We start from the raw sequence: 8,036 nt of genomic DNA, 5'->3' as shown, positions 1-8,036 counted from the left end.
TTCAGGATGAGGGCCGCATTGTACCCTTCACTCCCGTGGGATCGGATCCACCAGCAGTTGTGGCTGCAGGTGATGTCACCTGCGCGGCCCAATTTGGGGGATCGATCCGACAGCGGTCACCTTGTCTCCAAGGGTTCCGCTTCTCTTTCAGGTGCGTCCTCTTCCTCCCGCAGTGTTGCGGGGCAGGCGGTTCAACCCCGCCTGCTCTGTTGGGAGTTTGGGTCCCAGGGGGCTTGCAGTCGAAAAGACTGCCACTTTAAGCATGAATGCCCCTTGTGTGCCGGCCCAAAGTCCGATCTCGCAAGGGTCAGAAAAAATCGGGGGGGGGGGTTCTTTGCCTGGAAAAGGGTCCCAGCCCGATAAGGGTGGGGCCTCTTAGTGATTGGCTTCGTAGATACCCTCGTAGGGAGGAAAGTTGTTATCTTTTGAATGGTTTCATGTTAGGTTTTAGGATTCCTTTTCAAGGTCCTCGGGTACCAACTAGGTCCAGGAACCTTAGTTCAGTTGTGGGTTTGGAGCATATAGTTAAGGAAAAAATTGCTAAGGAGTTGGCTGCTGGCAGGATTTTGGGCCCATTTGCTAGCCCTCCGGTGGTTAATTTTAGGGTCTCCCCGTTAGGGGTTGTGCCAAAGAAAGCACCTGGTGAATTTCGTTTGATTCACCACCTTTCTTATCCTAAGGGTTCATCTGTTAATGATGGCATACCGGAGGAGCTTTGCTCCGTTCGGTATTCCTCATTCGATCAGGCCGTGGGCGTCGTGCGACGCTGTGGACAGGGGGCTGAGATGGCGAAATGCGATATCAAGTCGGCATTTCGCCTTCTCCCTGTCCACCCCGATGATTTTGAGCTGTTGGGCTTTTCGTTTGCAGGGCAATTTTACATGGACAGGGTGTTGCCTATGGGCTGCTCTGTTTCATGTTCTGCTTTTGAGTGTTTCAGCACCTTTCTGGAATGGGCTGTGTGCGAAAAAGTGGGTTTGCAGGAGGTCGTTCATTACCTGGACGACTACTGTTTGTGGGCCCTGCCGGCTCGGGTCGTTGCGCTCAGTTGTTAGCCAGCTTTGTTGAGTTGGCTGCTGAGTTGGGCGTGCCTTTGGCCGAGGAGAAAACTGAGGGCCCGGCCCAACGCCTTGTTTTTCTGGGGATTGAGCTTGATACCTTGGCTCAGTCATCCAGGATTCCCGAGCAGAAGCTGTTGGATTTGAAGGGAAGGATTCATTCCTTTCTGGGTAGGAGGAAAGTTACGCTGCTTGAGCTGCAGCAGCTGGTGGGGCACCTTAACTTTGCTTGCAAAGTGGTCACCCCAGGTAGGCCTTTTCTGCGTAGGTTTTGTGATGCTATGGCGGGCCTTCGCCTGCCACAGCACAGAACTAGGGTTACTAGCAGCATGAGGGAGGACCTGCGGATGTGGCAGGAATTTTTGGAATCCTTTAATGGGATTTCTTTTTGGAGGGAGGACATGCGGCTGGAAGCTGAGCTTCAGGTCATGTCAGATGCTGCTGGGTCACTAGGGTTTGGTGTCTACTTCTGTGGACACTGGTGCATGGAAGAGTGGCCTGAGTCGTGGGTACAGGCCGGTTTGATCAGGGATCTTACCTTTTTTGGAGTTTTTTCCGATTTTAGTTGCGGTTTGGCTGTGGGGGGAGGATATGGTCAATTCCACCGTTCATTTCTGGTGTGATAACATGGCGGTGGTCCATGTTATTAATTCCCTCACATCCAAATCGCAACGGGTTATGAGGTTGGTTAGGGCCTTCACTCTGCGCTGCCTGCGGCTTAACATTTTGTTTTTGGCCAAGCATGTCCCTGGGGTGAATAACGGGGTGGCGGACGCTCTCTCTCATAAACAGATGGAGAGGTTTCATCAGCTGGCTCCAGACGCCGATATGGATGCGGTGCCAATGCCCCAGGAGCTATGGCTGATTGGAGAGCCGAGGCCTGCAGAGCGATAGGCTTAGCCATTGCACCCAGCACCAGGAGGTCTTATGAGCGTGCCGTGCGGCAGTTTGAGGACTTTAGGGCTGAGGTAGGGTATCGCATTGTTTGGCCCATCCCAGTGGAGCAGTTGCTCCATTACTGTGTTGCTTTGAGAGGTAAGGGTTTGGCCGTGCGATCTATTCGGGGATGCATGTCGGCGTTGGCCTTCGTTAGTAAGGCTTTGGGGTTCAAGGAGGAGACAGCAGATTTTCATCTTCGAAAGATGCTGGAGGGGTGGTCCAGGGAGGCTGGGCCTAGGCCTGATACTAGGGCCCCTTTGTCTCCTGAGATCCTTAGGGGTCTCAAAGGGGTGTGGAGCGCGGTGTGTGCCTCCCAATTTGAAGCAGTTTTGTTTCACGCAGCCTCCTTGGTGGCCTTTTTTGGTGCTCTAAGGATTAGTGAAGTGGTGGCAAGCTCCAAGAGTGATGTTTCAGGTAGGGCATTGTTGTTGAGGGACGTTATGTTGCTGAGAGGTAAGGCGGTCCTCACTGTCCGGCGGTCTAAAACTGACCAAGAAGGCGCGGGGACGGTGCTGGAGCTGGGTCCGTGTTCAGATGGGGAGCTTTGCCCAGTTGCCGCATTGGCCGCTTACTTGGCTGTGCGGGGAGGCTGCGAGGGATTGCTGTTTTGTCATGCGGGGGGCAGTCCCCTGACAAAGCATCAATTTTGGGCTGTGACATCAAAGGCTTTAGCCATGCTGGGTTTGACTGGAATGAGGTTTGGTACCCATTCCTTTCGAATCGGGGCAGCTTCTACTGCTGCTGCCTTGGGTTATTCAGCTACGGCCATACAACGCCTTGGCCGTTGGCGCTCTCAGGCTTACAAAAGCTATATTCGCCCTTTGCTCCGCTAGTGAGTTTTTGGTAAGGAGCTGGGGGTACCTTGATGTTCTGGTTGTATAACTTGTGTGTTTCTTCTTTTTAGATGCTGTGGTTCCTGGCCGGAGGAGCAGAGTTCTCATCTGCGGGCACAGTTATGTGTTTTGGGCAGCACATCAAGCTCGGAGAACTGCTGTTGGCTCTCAGCTGGGGCTCAGCAAACATGTCACTATTGAGTGGAGGGGGCGCCGTGGTCTTCAGTGGCCTGGCTTGCTCCCCCTTTTGTTTCACGGGGCGGGGGCCCCTCCTCCACAGGTATTAATTATTCACCTGGGAGGGAATGATCTCGGGCTAATTAAAGGCAAGGCGTTGATCTTGCAGGCCCGGGATGATTTCAGGTACATAAGGAACAGATGGCCTGGTACCATTATTGTTTGGTCGGCCATGATTCCATGCTTGGAATGGCGGTGTGCCTGGAATCCAGCTGGGTTGGAAAGGGCTCGTTACCGAGCGAATAAGGAAATTCGCAAGGTTTTGGAGGGTGGCTTGGGTCACTATTTGCCCCATCCGGACATTTCTAAGGAATGTCCCGACCTCTACAGAGGGGATGGAGTGCATCTCTCGGAAAAGGGTAATATGCTTTTCCTGAGAGATTTACGGCAAGGGCTTTTGTCAGTTTTGGGTCTTTCTGTGGGTGCTAAGCCCTAAGTAGAGACTTGGCCTTAGTTATGGCAGGTTCTACGGGGTTTATGGCACCAGGCGGCCTGGGGAGGACTGGATAGCCTCCCCCTTTTGGGGAGTTAGGGGTCTGTCAGGATCTACCTTTGGTGTGGCCCGAGGTATGTGAATGCAGACTGTCCTGGAGACTCGATTGGATGGGTGCCTTTTGCTGAGACTTGCGTCTGGTGTTTGGGCCCTCCGGTTTGAGCCTCCCTGCTGGGCCTGCCTGACGGGAGCTGTGGCTCACAGCTCCGGCCGGGGGGCCGGGTCTGTCGCCCGCTTAAAAAGGCAGGGGAGCGGTCTGAGGAGACCCCTGGCCCTGACTTGGCCACAGCTCGGTTGCCCTTGCCATTCTTGGTTAAGTTTAATAAAAGTGGCCCATAGTTTCACCAAATCATTTGTGTCCGTCTCTTTATTCCGACTTGGGGGGGCAACGAAGCCTCCAGAAGCCCGCTGCGTGCAGCGTGGCTGAGGAGGGAATTTTGCCCCCCCTTGGAGGGAGAGCGGATCCTTCGGCACACTTCTGAGCGCATTCGGAGTGGGCGGGGCTTCAGCGTTGTTTCTGAAGCCCCGTCCAACGCCGTGGCAGTCTTCCCGGCGTTTTTGGCCCACCCGCCCGCCCTGTTTGTTATGCAGGCAGTTTGCTGGTCGCTTCAGTTTGGAAGGGCCGGATAGGAATTTTTTCACTCCCCGGCTATTTGGCTTTGGTCTGGGGGTGTTTTTTGCCTACCCTGCATAGCACTTCAGTGGATTGTGTAATTGGCTCTGGGTAGGTGCCTTGGTAGTGTCGGTCACTTTTTAAGGCAGGTTCTACGGGGTTTATGGCACCAGGCGGGAGGACCGGATAGTCTCCCCCTTTTGGGGAGTTAGGGGTCTGTCAGGATCTACCTTTGGTGTGGCCCGAGGTATGTGAATGCAGACTGTCCTGGAGACTCGATTGGATGGGTGCCTTTCGCTGAGACTTGCGTCTGATGTTTGGGCCCTCCGGTTTGAGCCTCCCTGCTGGGCCTGCCTGATGGGAGCTGTGGCTCACAGCTCCGGCCGGGGGGCCAGGTCTTTCGCCCGCTTAAAAAGGCAGGGGAGCGGTCTGAGGAGACCCCTGGCCCTGACTTGGTCGCAGCTCGGTTGCCCTTGCCGTTCTTGGTTAAGTTTAATAAAAGTGGCCCATAGTTTCACCAAATCATTTGTGTCCGTCTCTTTATTCTGACTTGGGGGGGGCAAAAGAACTGATACTCAGAACTGTAGCATTTTGCAAATACCTGACAATGAAACTGAGAGAGAGATTCATCAGTATAATACAGAAAATGAATATGTAGTTGTTCCTACTACCTGTAGCAATGAATCTTCTACATTTTGAGAGACCCATTTTTCAGATTTGTAAGTTGTATTTGTGAGTTGTATTTTTCCACGGGCAGCTCTCCTTCTTGTATATAAGCAGGTATTAATAAAAAACAAAAAGTTAACTAAAATACCCAGCAGAAGTAAGTTTTCACCACATAAAACAAAAGAAACAGTGAGTGAAGACTTTTCAGGAAACTCTTCACATTGCCCTGCAATCTGGGAGAAATTTTCCCTGTCACCTGTAAAATATTTGACATTTAAAAAGACAAAAAGCCCAATTTGGAATTCTGATTCACAAGGAGATATGAACATCCCAGAGTCTCCATTGCCTCAGTCTTTTATAGAGGCTATTGATTGTGGAGAACTTCCAACTAGAGATGTTAACTGTGATTTTCCTCCTGCAGAAACTATATCTATATCCCTTCCTCGCCCTCCTGGAAGGTCAGTGTCACTGCTCATAAGACTAAACTGTGAACATCATTCATCACTTATACCTAGAAAGAAGGGGCTAAATTCTTCTATTGGAACAGCAAAAAATGTATTTAAGTTGTCACCACGGAAAGGAACGTCGAAGTGTGCTTTTCATAGTGTCACTACACGTGAAATGCAAACCAGCAAACTCCCTGTAACAGCTAACACTGAATTAAACCACTTTTATGAGAGGGGGGAAATAATTACACAAAGCAAAGACCTGTCTGAACACATCCCTGGAATATCTCAAGGCACTCCAAAAGTTTATTCAAAGAAAATTTCTCCAAAAATGACAAACCAGATGGTACCCTGCAGTAATCAAGAACTTTATCATTCCAAGGATGTCCTCTCAGCAGGTACACCACAAGATATAAATCTACTGAAAAATGGGTCATTGTTTAAGGACATTGGAACACCTCAGAAACGTAAGATTGCAAGCAGCTTCCCTGTATCAGCAGATTGTCACACAGTAATGATCAGCGAGCCTTCTATTCCTCAGATTAGTCACCCCCCATCATCTCAGGACAGTGATGCTGGAACCAAGCCAGACAAAGGACTATATCCATCTCCCTGCTGGACTTAGATTACTCATAAAATCTCCTCATCTCCTCAGAAAGAGCAGTACGATACCAGGAAAGCAGGAAAAAGATAATATGAATGTAGCCTTTAAAAGCAGTGTTGGTTCTGGTAAATCAGGCAGGCTAAATCTGTGTCACAAGCCACCTTAGATACAGCAGATACTGAATTAAGGAATCCTTGTGCAGAGACTGACACAAAACAAAGTTCTGCTAAGGAACTTGGCACATACGGTATATATTTTTTTCACCTGAGACCTTTAAAAGACAGAGGAGATAGCTTAGAGAACAAACCGTTAAAAAATCTGTTTCTTCTAGTAATAAAACATACTTGAAGCCAGCCCTCGGAATGAATGGAGCAAAGGCCTGTAGTCTAAGTTTCAGTATTCACATGGGAGAAAAATTGCCTATGCCTGCAGTAGAGGTGCTAGGAAAGGTATGGACACAAATTATCACAAATGCATCTGAAAGAGGGAATTCTTTAACAAGGCAGACCTGGAGGGGTTTCAAGTGAAGTCTGTTTCTGTATCAGTGGTGGAATCAGATACAGTTTTAGACACAATGAAAGTCCCACAGATCACCTACTCTAGACAGGGTTCTTATGGAAGCATGAGTAGTTGCAGTAGTCAGGTAAGTAGTCCAAGCAAACAACTATTTCAGACAGCTCCAAAGAAGGATTTATGTTACAGCATTTCAACAAATAAGGGCAACAAATCACCATCTCAGACAAATGTCCGGAATAGATGTGCTGATGATGAAAAGGGCATTGAGATTTCTAAACATCAACCAGTAAGCAAAAAATGTGTCACACAAGCAGAAATAGTATTGGAGTCATCAACCAATATTTCATCAGAACAAAAATTGCCACTTCAGAAAAATCCCAACAGTGTTCTACGTCTTTGTAAACATGAAAGAAGCAAGATGGTTCTGCAAGAAGCCTGCTTAAAGGAGCCTAAGGCCTCTGAGAAGGTTTTGACATCCTCTGTTTCACAGCCTACAATAGAAGAGAAGATTATGCTGTGCATCCAAGAAAATATGCAAAAAGGACAAGGGCAAAGTGAATCTCCTACCACCAAGATAAAACAGAAGAGTGGAGGATCTTCTATTTCTAACTGGTTTGGATTTTGTAAGAGTAAACTCCCATCCCTGAGTAGGACAGCAGATATTTCCAAAGTAAAAATGGATAAGAAAGAAGCAAGAAGTTCTGAGTTTGGAAGTAAGCAAGCAAAATCAGAAAGAAGGAAAGACAAAAAGAAAACTGAACTGTACTGCAAAGCAGAAAATGAGCTATATAAGAAGAGTCGGAATTCCAGTATTTTAGATAGTATTCCAAGAGGGAAAAAAATAGCTAAACCCACACAAAACATTCTCAACAAGACTAGCTGCAGAAGAATGGCTCAGCTACCTCGGGAAAAGACAATTTTATGAAAAAACTTTTAAACAGGAAAGGCTTTCTGGGTGTGTAGATTCATACTATTACTGATATTAAGATTCCTTTCAGCAGTTTTAGTTGCTTATATATTTACATAATATACTTTGATCAAGCAGGTTCCTTGTGTGTTGACAATAGGACAGCGTTTTTCTCTCTGTGTGTCTCTCCAAACAGCATCTCTTCATACATCTTTTGTCATAGTACTGTAAACTCTCTCCACTAAAAAAACTAGGGGTGTGAATTTGGTATATACTGAGCCAAATAAATACCCCAATAATACCTTACTGATATGATTTGGGTATTTATTAAGCTGAATCAGATTCTCTAACTTGGCTACAGAATAGGGAGTCCCGAATAAAAGCCAAAATTAATTAGTGGTGGCATGACTTGGTGAATGAACTCAGGCATTTAAAGGGACCGTGTCTTTTTACATGCCTTTCCCCCCTCCATTGGAAACAATGGAGGAGGAGGGTGCCTTCTTTGGAGGCCCATAGAATTGGAATCCCTGGTTGAATTATTTTCAAACTTGGCAGGGGGCAAGGTAGAGATACCAGCAGCTATGCTGTAAGCCAAATTGCCCTCAAAAGAGGTTGGAGAATTAATAGGTGGGCAACTATGGCTCAGCGGAATTCAGAATCTATGTACACAGGATACTACTTCCAGAAACTCTCACTGAATTGACAAGGGACACTAATTAAGTAA

Source organism: Heteronotia binoei, chromosome 21 (genome assembly GCF_032191835.1).
Source record: "Heteronotia binoei isolate CCM8104 ecotype False Entrance Well chromosome 21, APGP_CSIRO_Hbin_v1, whole genome shotgun sequence".
Classification (NCBI taxonomy): Eukaryota; Metazoa; Chordata; class Lepidosauria; order Squamata; family Gekkonidae; genus Heteronotia; species Heteronotia binoei.
Note: the sequence above shows the minus strand (reverse complement) of the source record.